Consider the following 18,727-nt stretch of genomic DNA (forward strand, 5'->3'; position numbering starts at 1 on the left):
GAGATAATAAGTCTAAAAATAAGTTGTATTTTTAATCATGTAGCTTGATTTGGAATCTCATAGCTTATCAAATTATATCAGAAGAAACAGGAAGCATGGTGTGAGGGGATGAAGTGTCTGATTTAAGTACCCACGAAGAAGAGACAGATAGAAGAATTGGCTTCACAAGTCCAGAGAGAGGCTCCAAGCAGGGTCCAGTGGATGAGGGAGCAGACTTGGGTGGTAGTCTTGGATTTTGAAAGAACTCTGCTCAGAAATGGAATGAAATGTGCCTGAAGAAGATTGATGGATGTGCAAAAGAAGTGAGCCTAATATGGCCAAAAACATTTCCTAGCTGATCCTGTGTTGCTTGTTGACACCCAGCTTTGACTTTGTTATCAATTGGGTAAGGTCAATTACAAAAAAGACAAAGATGAGAAATGTAGCAAACAGTGATATCACTTCTTTGGAGTAGACTGAAACTCTTTAAAATTATTTTTGATTTAAAAAAAAAAAACCTTTATACTCAGCTATACAAAAGTCAGATCATGCAGCCATATAAAATTGGCTTGTACATAAAATAGAGACATAGTATTCTATCTGTGTATGTTTGATAAATATTTGTATTTTGAGATCACTGCAATCATAATGGGATCTAGCAGAGTGATTCATATGAAGAAGGTTAAGTAATAAAGTCACTACCATTAAAACTTGAATGAGTTTCTCTCTAAAAATTCCTAATGTGGGGCGTAATTTTGATCTGACATGGACCATAAATGACCTACATTAAACTGCAAACCCCTTGAGAGAAAAGAATCTCATTTTAGTTTTATACAATACTTAGTGCATTCAGAGAGTTTAGTTTTTTAAAAAAGCATTCATTAGGCTAATGAAAAATTATTTTTAAAAGGTATGTCTAAAAGACATCTCTAATGTACCATGCCCCAAATTATATTCTCAATCTTCTTGCCAAACCTGTTCCTCCCATATGTGCTGTGCTGTGCTAAGTCTCTTCAGTCATGTCTGGTCTTTGCGACCCCATGGACTGTAGCCCACCAGGGATTCTCCAGGCAAGAATACTGGAGTGGGTTGCCATACCCTCCTCCCAGGGATCTTTCTGACCCAGGGATCGAAACCACATCTCTTATGTCTCCTGCATTGGCAGGTGGATTCTTTACCAGTAGGGCCACTGGGGAAACCCATTCCTCCCATGCTTTGCTAAATCTCAGTAAAGGGCAACTGCTTTCCACCCAAACTCAAGTTCAAACTTTGGAATCATCCTTGCCTCTTCTCTCCTCTCAAATCCACATCTGATCCATCAGCACATCCTATGAGCCTCTATGAGGGTGTAGGCTAAGTTACCCTAATAAAGACACTGAAAAATAGAGGCTTGAGGACTTTAGAAGTTAGTTCTTTGCCATGTAAAATTTCAAGACAGATAATAATTATTCAGGGCTCTGAGACAGCGGCAGATCTGCCTTGCTCAACACATCCCAAGGTGCCCAGTCATCACTGTTTCCAGAAAGACTGGAGAAAAGATGAGAGGCAAATGTGGGGCTACCACTTTGATGAGGACGGCCAGGAGCTGGCACAGAGCACTTCAACTTCCCATCCACTGGCAAGAGCCACATCAAGAGGATGCTCTTGTCTGCAAAGGAAGCTTGCAGATGCAGTTTCTAGCTGGGTATCCATATGCCCAGGAAGGAGAGAGGAGATGTGAAAGGATAGCCTGTGATGTCTGTCACGAGCTTATATTTCCAAAATAAATTTATTACCAATTATCTATCATCTCTACTACTACACTACCTCTGCACTACTCCATGGACCCTCCGTCTATCACCCCATTGAACTGGCATTACTGCTTCTGTTTTTATCTCAGTAGGTCCATTCACAAGGACTCAGTCCATGGTGGTACTACAGGACATAGGCATACTTATGGCTGATTTATGCTGATGTTTGGCAGAAACTAGCACAATATTCCGGAGAAGGCAATGGCACCCCACTCCAGTACTCTTGCCTAGAAAATCCCATGGACGGAGGAGCCTGGTGGACTGCAGTCCATGGGGTCACTAAAGAGTCAGACACGACTGAGTGACTTCACTTTCACTTTCCACTTTCATGCACTGGAGAAGGAAATGGCAACCCACTCCAGTGTTCTTGCCTGGAGAGTCCCAGGGATGGGGGAGCCTGGTGGGCTGCCGCCTATGGGGTCGCACAGAGTCGGACAGGACTGAAGCGACTTAGCAGCAGCAGCAGCAACACAATATTGTAGAGCACTTATCCTTCAATTAAAAATAAATAAATCTAATTACAAAAAGTTTTTTTTTTTTAAGTAAAATAACACATGAAATGTAAAAAGAAAAAAAGCAACACATTGAATTGTGGCATTTTTCTGCCCTTAACCCTGCAGTTGCTTCCCTTCTCACACTGAGTAAAACGCATGCCCTGGCCTTGCTCCTTTCTGAGTTTAGCTCCTACCCACAGAGTGGGCCACCTGGCACCCAGCACAACTTGTGGGCTCCCATCCTGGGGAAATGGGGTCCCTCAGCCCAAAGCTTTCTTCCTCTGGCTCCCCATGGCTCCCTCTCACCTTCATCTTGATTCAAATGCAGTTTCTGGAGACACCTTGACAGGCCACCCTGTGTAAAGTTGCAGCTTTTCTATCACCTAACACTCCCTATCTTCCTTCCTGTCTTATTTTTATCTTCAGCATCTTCTAACATATTGTGTATTTTACTTATTTACCTTGTTTATTCTCTCTCGCCCCTCTCCAGAAGATAAGCTTAGGAAAATAGATATTTTTGTCTGTTGTGTTTCTCTACTGTATGCGCCCTGACCCCATAGTAAATGCTCAATAAATTCCTTGGAGTGAATCACAGGGAAAAAACATACAGCCCCAGGCATCTATCTGCCTTTCCATTGCAAGTACTGCCTTCTTATAAATTCTCAGCAGGTATAAGGAGTCAATCTTATAATAAGAATTGATGCTGTGATTCGTGATTAGGAACTAAATATTGAATGAGCTGAGGAAGGAAACAGAAGCTTAAAATTAGGAAATTTTATGTTGACAGCCATACTGAGACTAACTTACCCATGAAATGAAGCAACTGATTTCCTCTCTAGTTGCCTCAAGATTCTCAATTCAGTAAGACCTAAATACCTACTTCAGATTTATAGGGATTTGGAAACAAATATGTGAAGAAGGCAAAACACTATCTCAAAAGTATTGCATATAATTTATCTTTAAATTTATGACCTTTATTAAAGTAAAAGAGTACCAGACAATTTGCTGATTTCAAGCAATATATCTTGGAATTTGTACAGAATAGTCTTTTTCTCTGCTCAGGTAGCACAGTGGTAAAGAATCCACCTGCCAATGCAGAAAACACAGGAGATGCGGGTTCAGTCCCTAGGTTGGGAAGATCCTTTGGAGGAGGAAATGGCAACCCACTCTGGTATTCTTGCCTGGGAAGTCCCATGGACAGAGAAGCTTGTCAGAGTACAGTCCATGTGGTCACAAAGAGTTGGACACAGCTGAGTATGCAAGAAAGCACACAGGTATTTTTCTATTTTGTGTTTCAGTCTCTATCCTGAAGTTGTACTGAATCTCAAAGATTCCTTGAATACATTTAATAAAATATCCATAGTAAGTGACAACTTCTGTATATTACATATTTTTACATATTACATTAAATCCTTATAACAGACCTAGGAAGTAGAAACTTACAAAGACAGATAGAATATGATTATCACTGGCTTTAACAATGAAAATAACTATAACATAAATGTAATTTTGTCATTTGAAAATACTTCAATTTTGACACTAAAACCCAATTAGCAATAAAATGTGTAAATATAAAATAAATCTATTTTTCTAAGATGAGTACTTACTTACAAGGACATCCTTCACTTTTCTTCCACAATTGTTTATTTCTTCAAGTTCAACCAACAAAGAATGTCCAACTAGATTTAAAATGTAAAAAGATGATAAAGATGCAGTGCCTGGCAAAGGTCATTCTTCAAGGTTCATAGCTCCAGTTTTTTTTCCTAAATTAGAAAGAAAAAAAGAACACAATATTTTCCTACAAATTAGCTACACATAATCACATAAAAACAAGTTTTTTATATTTGTTAAGAGTGACAAACTTAGAAAAAGAAGCAAATCATGAATATAAAGACCAAGTCTGGAATTATCAAGGAAACAACCCAGATTCCTGCTAATTTAGTTTCAGAAGATGATAATAATGCTTTTTTTATCTCAAACTTGGCTCAAGCTTTTGGAAAAAAATATTCGCCAGGAAATTTGAGCCCAGTTGAACCAACTGATTTTTACTGACTGTATCCAGGATCCTCATTTTTGAATTTTGGCTACTCCCACGATCGCCCAGTCACATGCATCCGAATGGTTATTCAGAATTGAATTGACAGCCCTGACAGAGTTAATATCTCTGCTGGCCTTTCACATAATGCCCTTGTTACTCCAGAAGATGGACAAGAACCAGAAGAGACATCCCTAGTCTCTTAGCAACAGCAATTTACACAATCAAAAACAGTGCTGGACTAGCCACTGTTTCTTAAGACACCATGGAGGGTGCACACATTTCAAAAAGAACATGGTACAAGTCTTCAGGGAATAGAATTCATCATATTCTAAAAAATATCCTTAAAAACAACATCTCAATAATTGGAAAGCAGAATCAACAGTGTTAAATGACAAACCGATATGAAAAAGAAATAGAAACTATAATTGAAAAAAAATGAAATGAAAAAAAAAATCTCAAACTTTTTTTATTTTCTGGGCAAGTCTGGACATACTCACAGAACTTGTTGATTCTATGAAATTCTCAACAGTGGTCACCATAATACAATTCTTGACAGTATTACTCTAAACACAAGCAATGGATAAATTCAAATTCATTGAAATAAAACTGAAAAAGCCTTCTGGATATTAAATATACTAGTTTTTTGCAAACCTTCTACTTAGATAATTTTATATCGATGATGGGAATTTTAGTATCACCATGACTTTCATTAAATTTTACAATGATAGCCAAGAAGTCTAGCTAAAAAATTTCCAGAGTGTTCTTGGGTTGAAAGGGTCACTTCCTTAATAGATTGGGGCTGGGTCAAATCTACTTTAAAATGAGATAGCACATATAAAAATACTTTGAAAAGTTAAAAGCATCATATAAATGCAGGACCTTTCATAGATTGAGGCCCTGTTTTGGAAACACTTAACTATAATTACAAATGCTGATAAATGAAAAAAATAGGGCACCAAAATGTTTTCATTGCCCTTTTCCTGTAGCACAAATACACTCACCAATGAAGAGAAATCTATGTCATGCATTAACCTGGCAAAACCATTTAAATACCAAACATGTAACAAATATTCAAATCTGTGGTCTCCTTTGAGCTAAGCCCCGTTATGAATGCTGTCTCTTTCTTATAGCTCTATATAAATGTAAGTTTGTTATAACAATATTTTAAATTATAGTAGTCTAATGAACATAATTATAAAAGTTATTTGTCTTTTAAAAAATGCTTCACTCTTTAGAAGCTATAAAACAAATATATTACTTTCAGATCTCTTATTCTCCTCAAAGGGTCGGAATGGTTTTGATTACTTCTTCACTTTTATAGGAAAAGCAATGTACAAAAATTTACTCTCAGGGTAACATTAAGAATTAACCTCATTCAAAAAAAAAAAAAAAAAAATATTGTGTCCTTGCTCTACCCTATAAAGCTGTGAGGTAGCCCTAGCTCCCTCTACTGGCTGAATCCGCATCCCAGTTTCTGAGTTCTGTTGACCCACGACTGGCATTCCCTCACCCCACTCCACCCCCAAACAAGGATGAAAACCAAGGAGAGCATTTCTGGACATGTACTGGTCTTTCAGAAGCAGCCCTGTGCCAAACAAGCCTGGGAATTTTCTTTCCATCTTTAGGAGGGAAAAAAGTGATTATCATGGATAAAGAGCCCTCAGTGGAAGAAAGGGAAGTATTTTCCTTAAAAAAAAAAAATAGTGCCAAGTCAATTTTTGAAGATTAAAGTAAAGATGCAAGGCCCTCTGTGCACACAGAGTATGACTTTTCCCCAGGATAAATAGAGACAAAGCAATTTGGAAAATAAGTCACATCAAATCTCATGGCTGTGAATGTACAAATGTGAAAAATCCAATATTCACATTCTTATAACAGCAAAAGAAAAAAGACTTGCCATTTACACCTGGATTTAGAAAACCAAAATATTACCCAGGTAACAGTACAGACAGAAATGAAAATGACATGTCAGTTTGTTTCATGTTTTAACTTTCCATTTCAGTTTAAAAAAATAAAATAATACTCTTCTTTCAAAAAAAATCCAATATTTACCTTCTTGATAAATGGCTCATTAGGACCCTCCTACTAGACAAGGCAGAGCTCGAGGTTAGGTATTTTAAGTGGCATTATACATTTTCTTTAAGTTCAGAGGGTTAAACAGGTAAGTGGTTTCACATGGAGGTCCTTCCTAAAACACGAGGACAAAGATGATGAGCTAGCTACTCTTTTAGAGGTGGAAAAAAACGGGTTAGAAGCCACAGTCTCTGGAGACGCAGCCCTGCAGTAAGTGGAACCTTCTGACGGTGGAGGCTGGGCGAGGCAGCAGCTGGCTTCTGTCACCCTGACTGGGGCGGCCTTGTTAGTATAGCGTGACCCCTGGAGGGCTCGCACAGATAATACCGGCACCTCGCCCCTCTCTAATCTTCCACCCGTCTGAGCAATTCAACAGGAGATAGGGCAGTGAGGCCATATTATTCCAAACAACATTTAGCTGAATGGTAGCCGAAGACTGTGACAGCGAAAGACAAATTCTCCCGGTCAAATACTTTCCTTCCCAGAAAGTTTCCTGTTTTAGTACTTTTAAGGCACAAAAATGTCGTTAAAATGAAACCGAAATGGAAATCCCACAGCACCCTTAGTTGAACCCAGCAAGACTTTTAAATCTCAGAATTTGACGAGCTTCCTCTGCTGCCATGGGTTACGATAAACACCAAGATAGTCCAGATAAAGACTAAATCATTCGTTCATAGGTTGGCATATTTTGTTGACATTATGCCACAGCTCCAGATATGTGTGGATGGCCCCGTTTTTACAACATGCCTCAGAATTCTTGGTGGCCTGTAGAGGTTCTAACTGCAATGAGACAGTGTTATGAGCACATAACCTGGGGCAAAATTCTGAAGATGAAACATTTATGTGATCTGGAGGTCCACGAGGGAAGGGATATGTGTATACACAGCGGATTCAGTCTGTTGTACAGCAGAGACTAACACAACACTGTAAAGAAACTATACCCTAATTAAAAAAAAAACAACTCTGAAGGCCAGTAACACAGTACTACTTCGTCATACAACAGCCCCTATATTTTGTTGTTCAGTCGCTAGCTCATATCCAGCTCTTTGCAACCCCATAGACTGCAGCTCACCAGACTTCCCTGTCCTTCACTAGCTCCTGGAATCTGCTCAAACTCATGTCTGTTGAGTCAGTGATGATATCCAACCACCTTATCCTCTGTTGCCCACTTCTCCTTTTTGCCTTCAGTCTTTCCCAGCATCAGGTCTTTTAGACTTTACCAAATGTGCTTTCCAAAAGCCCACACAAGCAAAAGTAAAAACTTTCTTAAATCCTTAGAGCTAGTTTTCAGGGCTACAGCTGTGCCTTGACATTATTTCCTGTTTCAAAGTAGGGATCTAAGCAAAGTGATATTTAACGTGTCTAAGGAGAATTAAGAGGCATCCCTCTGTTGCTTTTTTCTATTTCTGGTGTTTTTCTTTTCAAAACATACAGCCCCAGGATTTTGCAGTGATGTTCTAATAATCCAATTTGGGTTTTAAATTCTGGCAATGGGACTTATGGGAAAAAAAATAAACTCTCTCTCCGGTAATCTGCAATGCCTGGTGCTCTCAAATAAGATCAGACAGTGATTGGAGATGATGCCTTCCTGTGACAGGGCGCTGTGTTTTGGGAAAGACTGATTATTCCTTTCATTTTGCCTGCACCAAACATGACCTGGCTTACATGCTAAAGTTTGACTGAATGCTATAGCCTGGGTCTCTCACACCTTTGAGATTCACAATAGTTACTAATTATGAAGGATGAGCATTTAAAAAGCCTCCTTTCAGAAAAAATATGCATTTTATACACTTCAGAGGAGGTTGTCGTTGTTGTTTAGTTGCTAAGTCATGTTTGACTCTTTGCAACCCCCTGGACTGTAATCCACCAGGCTCCTCTGTCCAGAGGATTTCCCAGGCAAGACTACTGGAGTGGGTTACCAACTCCATCTCCAAGGTCAGAGGAGGTTAGTATATCAATAAAATTTTTTTCTACATCATTATTTTAAATAGTATTGACAGACTTGTTGAATGATAAGGATTAGATTTTCCTTATTGACTAGCATATTATATAGCTTTGAAATTCATTGTTCATCTGAGAAAAGTCTATTTCCTGCATGTCCAAAGAGAGTTTCATTTGATGTTCCTACATTGGTCAAAGAATGTAAGCTCACTCTCTGTGTGTGTGCATGTGCGCGTGTGTGTGTGTAAATAAGGGAAATGATGGTGAGCAGTGGAGGTGGTTATTCATTCTTGTACATCAAAGTAATTCATTTGTTCAATCTGCCCATAAGTCTTAGGAGATTATGAAACAGGCATGAATTAATTCATTCTCATTAGAACAGTTTCGCCCGTTTGTTAAGAGCTATCTCTTTATGTTCTTTTGGACACAAAGACAAAAGGAGAATTTATTAATGATAAACATGCTCACAATTTCAACCTAAGAAGCATGTTACTCCACACTGGAACTTGGTAATTTTCAAGTCAATCCCTTTATTTTACAGCTTTGGAAACAGAATAAAAAAGATGAAATAATTCTTTTACATTCACCTAACTGGATCTGCATCAGCAGTCCCTGTGGTTAAGTCTCCACCTTCCAATTCAGGGAGTGTGGGTTTGATCCCTGGTCAGAGAATTGAGATACTAAATGATGCTTCAGTTCAGTTCAGTCGCTCAGTCGTGTCCGACTCTTTGCGACCCCGTGAACTGCAGCATACCAGGCCTCCCTGTCCATCACCAACTCCCGGAGTTTACCCAAACTCATGTCCCTTGAGTCAGTGATGCCATCCAACCATCTCATCCTCTGTTGTCCTCTTCTCCTTCTGCCCTCAAAATTTCCCAGCATCAGGGTCTTTTCAAATGAGTTAGTTCTTCGCATCAGGTGGCCAAAGTATTAGAGTTTCAGCTTCAGCATCAGTCCTCCCAATGAACACCCAGGACTGATTTCCTTTAGGATGGACTGGTTGGATCTCCTTGCAATCCAAGGGACTCTCAAGAGTCTTCCCCAACACCACAGTTCAAAAGCATCAATTCTGCGGTGCTCAGTTTTCTTTATAGTCCAATTCTCACATCCATACATGACTACTGGAAAAACCATAGCCTTGACTAGACAGAGCTTAGTTGGAAAAGTAATGTCTCTGCTTTTGAATATGCTATCTAGGTTGGTCATAACTTTTCTTCCAAGGAGTAAGTGTCTTTTAATTTCATGGCTGCAACCACCATCTTCAGTGATTTTGGAGCCCCCAAAAATAAAGTCAGCCACTGTTTCCCCATCTATTTCCCATTAGGTGATGGAACTGGATGCCATGATCTTAGTTCTCTGAATGTTGAGCTTTAAGCCAACTTTTTCACTCTCTTCTTTCACTTTCATCGAGAGGCTCTTTAGTTCTTCCTCACTTTTGCCATAAGGGTGATGTCATCTGCATATCTGAGGTTATTGATATTTCTCCCGGCAATCTTGATTCCAGCTTGTGCTTCCTCCAGCCCAGTGTTTCTCATGATATACTCTGCATATAAGTTAAATAAGCTGAGTGACAATATACAGCCTTGATGTACTCCTTTTCCTATTTGGAACCAGTCTGTTGTTCCATGTCCAGTTCTGACTGAGGCCCCCCAAAATAAATAAATAAATAGAACTTTTTCATAGCAAAAAAAATTGTTTAAAAAAATTTAAATTACGTAACTGATTGTCAGAAGAATTTATAATGAAACCAAGACTGCTGGGTGAGTCTGTTTGCAATCCCCTCCAACTTGCTGTATTGGACAATTTTTAAACTATTCATTATGTCAGCTAGTAGATAAATGGAGAAATAGAAGTATGAGCATCATTCTATAGTTAAAATGTATCCAAGTAGGATCATAGAAAGAGCCAGATTTTAAAAATAGGCAAGTCAGGCAATCTATATGCTGTCAATCTACATAAATTGCTGCAATAAATTAGGACGCTGATGCCCAGAAACAAAGGTTTCTGCAGAACACATTGTACATAACTGATAAATGGTAACTTGGTCCTGCTGTTGGTGAAAATAAAAGCATTCCTCACTCACATGAGCCTATCTCTGAGTGTTAATTTTGGCCATGATGCACAAGTTGGCAGGGAGTGCCAGGGATAGTTAGCTAAAGTTCAAAACATGTAATATTATACAAGGCTTTACCAGAACAGTGACTTATTATCAAAAATGTCTATCCCCAAAAATTGAAAATTCAAACTGAAAAATGCAGATTAAATGAGAAAATTTCTACAGACATGAAAACCAAGAGAAAACAAACATTCATATTATTTGTAACTAGACTTTATAATTGTATCTATGCACAATATAGATTCCTGTGGTTTGTGTTGGAGAAACTTAGATAAAAGAGAATTTCCAGACTCTTAAAATGTTATCTTTTTAATGGATAAGAAAATCACATTGATGATAGCAACAGCAAAAAATATTTAGAAATAAATTTAACAAGAAATACTCTAATCCTACGTAAAGAAACCTATAAAATACAACTGAAAGCAAGGTATTCTTGAAGATATGAGAGACATTCCATGTTCTAGGATTGGTTGTCTCAATATTAATATGCCTCTTCTCTGTTAGTTTATAAATTTAGTGTGACTCTAATAAAAATACAAATGGCCTTTTTTCTAAACAAGGTTAGAAGAATTTGTACTTAAGTTCACATGAAACAATATGAAAGACTAGCTAGAGAAACACTGAAAAGAAAGAGGAGGACTAATGATAATAGAACATACAGCAAAGCATCTATAATTAAAGCAGTATGATATTGGCATGTGAATAGATAGAAAACCAAAGGAATAAAATGGAAAATCCAGAAATAATTGTGCTATGTACAGAATCCCAGTGTCTGGTACAACTGCTTCTGCATTTACTGGAACAAAGGTTTTGCTTTGTTTTTAATAAATGTATTGGGATAACTGGATAGCCATTTGAGAAAAGATAAAATTAAATCCACTTCTTGCATCATATACAAGAATAAACAAATTTATCATAGGTCTGGAAGCAAACATGACTACAGGGACCAAAAGAGAATGTGGATAAATTCTTCTTTGATCTGAGTGAAAGGAAGGGCGTTCTCACTATGAACAAAAGTCCAGATGCCACAAAACAGAATGATAAGTTTACATAAAGTTACATAAAATTAAAAATCGTATGGCAAGAACCCCCCAAAACAAAAAGCAAAGCCCAAATACCATGAACAAACCTAAAAGACATAGGACATAGTAGGAAAAAATATTTGCAAAATTAGTACAGAGAGAAATAATTTCCCTAACATACAAAACAGCTATATAATTGAAGAAAAGAGGAAAAATGTCACAGAAAAAAAAATCAAATGACATGAACAGACAAGTCACAAGAATTAAAGATATTAATAATTAATATTTAAATTTATTTATATTTAATTAAATTTATTAATAATAAATTTATAAATTTATTTATAATATTTAATTAAATTTATTAATAATAAATTAATATTTAATTAAAGAATTAAAGATATTAAAATAACCTTTGCACATATGAAAAGATGTCTTAACAATGCAAGTTGCTGCTGCTGCTGTTGTTAAGTCGCTTCAGTCGTGTCCAACTCTGTGCGACCCCATAGATGGCAGCCCACCAGGCTCGCCCATCCCTGGGATTCTCCAGGCAAGAACACTGGAGTGGGTTGCCATTTCCTTCTCCAACGCATGAAAGTGAAAAGTGAAAGGGAAGTTGCTCAGTCGTGTCTCACTCTTAGCGACCCCATGGACTGCAGCCCACCAGGCTCCTCCATCCATGGGATCCTCCAGGCAAGAGTACTGGAGTGGGTTGCCATTGCCTTCTCCGACAATTCAAGTTAGAGAAAGTCAAATAAAATCATACAAAAATATTATTTCTCACCCATTAGACTGGCAAAAAATATCAAAGCTTGACAATGCACTCTTCTGATGATGATATTGAAAAGCTAACATTCTCATACATTCCTGGTGGAAATGCAAAATGGCAAAATACTTATAAAGTGGAATTAGCCAATATCTAACAAAACTACATACTCATTTAACATTCTAAGAATTACTGTAAATACACCTCCAAATATAGGAATAAAAAAATATACATATGCAAAAGATTATTCACTATAATTAACTATATACACAAATAGAGTTATGTATATAGTTAAACACAAAACCCTATAAACACAAATTACATCCAATACTTTATAATTATATTACTGTATTGGATATAATTTGTGTTAAGCATAAGAGTTGGTTTAATTAACTATATCACAAACACTCAAAGGAGTACTATGCAGTTATTAACATATACACTCTGCTATATATAAAATAAATAAACAGTAAGAACCTAATGTATAGTACAAGAAATTATATTTAACATCATTTAATACCCTGTATTAAGAAGAGGAGACAAGAATACACAGAAGAACTATACCAAAAAGATCTTCATGATCCAGATAATCACGATGGTGTGATGTCTGACTCACCTAGAGTCAGACATCCTGGAATGTGAAGTCAAGTGAGCCTTAGGAAGCATCACTACGAACAAAGCTAGTGGAGGTGATGGAATTTCAGTTGAGGTATTTCAAATCCTGAAAGATGATGCTGTGAAAGTGCTACATTCAATATGCCAGCAAATCTGGAAAACTCAGCAGTGGCCACAGGACTGAAACAGGTCAGTTTTCAGTCCAACCCCAAAGAAAGGCAATGCCAAAGAATGCTCAAACTACCACACAATTGCACTCATCTCACAAGCTAGCAAAATAATGCTCAAAATTCTCCAAGCCAGGTTTCAATAGTACATGAACTGAGAACTTCTAGATGTTCAAGCTGGTTTTAGAAAAGGCAGAGGAACCAGAGATCAAATTGCCAACATCTGCTGGATCATGGAAAAACAAGAGAGTTCCAGAAAAAAATCTACTTCTGCTTTATTGACTATTCCAAAGCCTTTGACTGTGTCGATCACCACAAACTATGGAAACTTCTGAAAGAGATGGGAATACCAGACCACCTGACCTGCTTCTTCAAAATTCTGTATGCAGGTCAGGAAGCAACAATTAGAACTGGACATGGAACAGACTGGTTCCAAATAGGAAAAGGAGTCCGTTAAGGCTGTATATTGTCACCCTGCTTATTTAACTTCTATGCAGAGTACATCATGAGAAACACTGGACCGGATGAAGCACAAGCTGGAATCAAGATTGCCGGGAGAAATATCAATAACCTCAGATATGCAGATGACACCACCCTTATGGCAGAAAGTGAAGAAGACTAAAGAGCCTCCTGATGAAAGTGAAAGAGAGAGCCAAAAAGTTGGCTTAAAGCTCAACATTCAGAAAACGAAGATCATAGCATCCGGTTCCATCACTTCATGGCAAGTAGATGGGGAAACAGTGGCTGACTTTATTTTGGGGCGCTCCAAAATCACTGCAGATGGTGACTGCAGCCATGAAATTAAAAGACACTTACTCCTCGGAAGAAAAGTTATGACCAACCTAGACCACATGTTAAAAAGCAGAGACATTGCTTTTCCAACTAAGGTCCATCTAGTCAAGGCTAGGGTTTTTCCAGTAGTCATGTATGGATATGAGAGTTGGAGTATAAAAAGTGCCAAAGAATTGATGCTTTTGAACTGTGGTGTTGGAGAAGACTCTTGAGAGTCCCTTGGACTGCAAGGAGATCCAACCAGTCCATCCTAAAAGAAATCAGTCCTGGGTGTTCATTGGAAGGACTGATGTTGAAGCTGAAACTCCAATATTTTGGCTACCTGATGCAAAGAGCTGACTCTTTGAAAAGACCCTGATGCTGGGAAAGATTGAAGGTAGGAGGAGAAGGGGTCAACAGAGGATGACATGATTGGATTGGCATCACTGACTCAATGGACATGAATTTGAGTAAACTCTGGGAGTTGGTAATGGACAGGGAGGCCTGGTGTGCTGCAGTCCATGGGGTCGCAGAGTCAGACACCACTGAGCGACTGAACTGAACTAAATACCCCATAATGGAAAAAAATTTGAAAAGGATATATATGGATAACAATCACTTAGATGTACACCTAAAACTAACACAGCATTGTAAATTGACTATTTTTCACAATTTTAAAAAGATAAAAAGAAAATAAAAATTTTTGTGAATGCATAAGCAGTGATTTCTAGATGTTGTGAAGTGAAAAATGCAAATGAAAAACAGCATAGATAGTATGCCAGTTTTGTTCAAGAAAAAAGAGAAAGTAAGAAAGCATACATACTACTTATTTCTACATTTTATAAAAGCTTACCTACTCAGGAAGGGTAAACTAGCAGAGAATGAGGTTGATTACGTCAAGCGTGGAGGGAACTGAAGCAGAGGAGCTGCAGAAAGGAGTGACAGTTCTCTGAGTTTTTGTAAATTTTGGCTTTCTTGAAGCAAATTCAGGTTGTTAGCAATTGAAATGTCAAATTAAATTAGTAATGGTAATAAAGTAGTTCCTAATATTAGAGAATATAGAAATAAATAACACAGTCATACTGGAAAAGGGAAGAGAACTAATCTAAGTTATTAATGAGCATGGTATCTGATATATGTCCTGTCCTGGGCAGAGAGATAGGTCAGGTGAGAAAGAAAGCTGTGAACAAAGTCTGAACTCTCTCTAGTAGATTTGTTTATTGTAAGGATATAAGCGAAGCCATTCTATTAGGCATATCGCAAGATTGAGCAAGTTATCAGACATGTATATGTGACTGTGATCTCACGTAAGAGAAGGGACACACCAACCAGTAATAGGGTGGCAACCCCATAGGAACTCATGATTTCTAACACGTGTGTGTGTATTGGAGTGTGTGTGTGTATGTGTATGTACACATACATTTGTGTGTATATATGTATGTATGTGTAATTATTGTTTTTGTTCAGTCACGAAGTCAGGTCTGACTATCTGCGAGCACATAAACTGTAGCACACCAGGCTTCCATGTTCTTCATTGTCTCCCTGAGTTTGCTCAAACTCATGTCCATTGAATCAGCAATGCCATCCAACCATCTTAACCTCTGTTGTCCCCTTCTCCTCTTGCCCTCAATATTTCCCAGTATACATATGTGTATTTATATGTCTATATAAATGCATATGCTTTTTAGTTTTCCTAGAAGCAAAGACACCCAGAAGCAATCAGTTTAACTGGTGCCCAGACATATTGGAGTCTAGTGCTTCCCTGAGAAACATTTGATTCTAGAATGAGGCAGAATGGGTAAGTGCAAAACAGGGAGACCCATGTTCCAGAAAGTGAGAAAGCACTCCAAAATTGAGGAGGCACGTCTTAAGAACACAGGACCCAACACGAAGTGGCTTCAACTAGAAAAACCTTTAAAAATAGGAGCAACACAATAACAAAGGGAAAGTAATAGGTTACAGACAGCTGAAACGTAGAAAGCCATGAGTCCATGCAATAATAAGTAGATAACAAAGTAAAGGAAGGAAGGACAGAGTGGAGGGGGAGGAAAGAAGGATGGAGGAAGGAAGAAAGGAAGAGAGGAAAGGGGGAGGCAGGAAGGAAGGAAAGAAGGAGGGAGGGAGAAAGGGAGGGAAGAAAAGTCAAAGGAGAGCTCTCACTTATAGAATGTTGGGAGTCAGTTGATAAATGTATATAGTATGATTAAGAATTAGAAAATCATCATTTTGCAGCCAACATAATAAAGACTAATTCAGGCAAAAATCTTCAATGGGAGTTAAATCAAGAGAGAAAAATTAATGAAAAGTGGGTATTTGCACAGACTTGAAAATTTTTCCTACAGATTGATATTACTTGCAAGCGAAAAAAAAAAAGATACTAACTCTTTGATGGAGAACTCAGACAACACACTGATAGAATCATCAAAGTTAATACCACCAATGAAAGGCAGATGGACACAACATCTTGAGAAGGATATAGCATCCTCTATGAGACATTTCAACCGAGACTGTATTACTTCAATCTAATAGTGAAGAAATAACAGATAAATAAAAAATGAAGGGTGCTCTGTTTTTTAAATGGGGAATTATACTTCAAAAATATCAATGTTGTTAAAAGATAAAGAAAAGCTGTGGAAATGTTTCAGATCAAAGGAGGCTAAAGAAACATGACAAGTAAATGCTGTACTAGATCCTAGAGTGATCCTGTGCTGGAGGAAAAGTAATGTTATATGGGAGCTTATTAGATCAGTTGACAGACTGGAATACAGATGAGGAACTGAACAACAGTTAAATATATTACAGGCTTCCCTGGTGGCTCAGATGGTAAAGCGTCTGCCTACAATGCGGGAGACCCAGGTTTGATCCTGGGTTGGGGAGATCCCCTGGAGAAGGAAATGGCACCCCACTCCAGTACTCTTGCCTGGAAAATCCCATGGACAGAGGAGCCTGGTAGGCTACAGTCCATGGGGTCCAGAGAGTCAGACCTGACTGAGTGACTTCACTTTCACTTTAAATATATTACAGTATGGGGTTACATAAATGAGCGTCCTTGTACTTAAAAAAAAATACACCTGAAGTATTAGGGATAAGAGGTCATAGTGTATGAAATTTGTTCTCAAAGGGTTCAGGAAAGTATTATGTAATTAGATGGATGGATAGATTAGATTGACAGATTAGATGCATTCGGAGATAGACAATACATATATTAAAAGACAACAAATAATAAAGCAAATGGTGCTAAATGTTAAGAAAAGGTGAAGTTGGGTAAAGGCTGTCCAGGCATTCTATGTATGATTCTTTTTCTCGCAACTCTTAAGTTTGATATTATTTCCAAATTAAAAGTTTAAAAAAATAGCTTATAGATGGCACATTTAATACATAATTTTGAATATAAAGATTGGGACATTTTAATTCATATAAAGTCAGTTGATTCATCCCATCCACCCGATCCCAAACCAAGTAAATATTGAACAAATATTGAGCAAATGTTAATTTGAAGGATACCAAACCTGGGTCTGCTTGGAATCCATATCTCAGTGTAGCTCTCAATATTAATGAACTTGCAAGGTAAGCTAAGTTGTTTTGGTATCATTTGTATCTCCTGGAAATTAGAACATAATAACCAATAGAAGCAAACTTCTGCAGCATTTCTTACCAATGAGAAAAACGTGCTTAGTTATCAAAACAGAAATGCTAAAATCTCAGGAAAAGAAAAAGCAGCAGTAAGGTCATCTTTATTTTGGGGGGCTCCAAAATCACTACAGATGGTGACTGCAGCCATGAAATTAAAAGACGCTTGCTCCTTTGAAGAAAAGCTATGACCAACCTGTGAAAGTGAAAGTGAAGTCACTCAGTCGTGTCTGACTCTTTGGGACCCCATGACTGTAGCCTACCAGGGTCCTCCATCCATGGGATTTTCTAGGCAAGAGTACTGGAGTGGGTTGCCATTTCCTCCTCCAGGGGGATATTCCTGACCCAGGGATCAAACCCAGGTCTCCCACATTGCAGGCAGACGCTTTACCGTCTGAAACACCAGGGAGGCCTAGACAGCCTATTAAAAAACAGAAACATTACTTTGCCAGCAAAGTTCCATCTAGTCAAAGCTATGGTTTTTCCAGTAGTCATGTGTGGATGTGCAAGTTGAACTATAAGGAAAGCTGAGCTCTGGAGAATTGATGCTTTTGAACTGTGGTGTTGAAGAAAACTCTTGAGAGTTCCTTGGACTGCAAGGAGATCCAACCAGTCAGTCTTAAAGGAAATCAGTCCTGAATATTCATTGGAAGGACTAATGCTGAAGCTGAAGCTCCAATACTTTGGCCACCTGATGCAAAGAACTGCCTCATTGGAAAAGACCCTGATGCTGGAAAAGATCGAAGGCAGGAGGAGAAGGGGACGACAGAGGGTGAGATGGTTGGATGGCATCACTGACTCGATGAACATGAGTTTGAGAAAGCTCTGAAATTGGTGATGGACAGGGAAGCCTGGTGTGCTGCAGTCCATTGGGTGGCAAAGAGTCAGACACAACTGAGCGACTGAACTGACTGAACTGACTGAACTGACTGAACTGACTGAACTGAAGGTCATCTTAGAGTCCTTGATAATCAGCAAGTGAACATATGGTGGTATTACACTTGGTACCCCAAATGTTAGAACAGAATGCAAAAATATTCAGAGAAAAAATAAATTTGACGCCCCAAACACAAATTTATGAAAGAGTCTAAAATAAACTTGACCACCAAACATTAATTTCTGAAAGAGTCTAATATGTTTAAGAAGTTATGAAGCCTTCATAAATTCAGTTCTAACAGACAAGAATAAAAAGGGAGGTATAAATGGATTGGATTGAAATGTGTGATGACATAAGACCTCAAAAAATTTTAATATAAGCACTAAGGTTAAAAGGCATACAGCAAAGGATGTATGAAAAGGGTGATGAGGAAATATAAAATTAATGTCAG

This window comes from Bubalus kerabau, chromosome 4 (genome assembly GCF_029407905.1).
Source record: "Bubalus kerabau isolate K-KA32 ecotype Philippines breed swamp buffalo chromosome 4, PCC_UOA_SB_1v2, whole genome shotgun sequence".
NCBI classification, from domain to species: domain Eukaryota; kingdom Metazoa; phylum Chordata; class Mammalia; order Artiodactyla; family Bovidae; genus Bubalus; species Bubalus kerabau.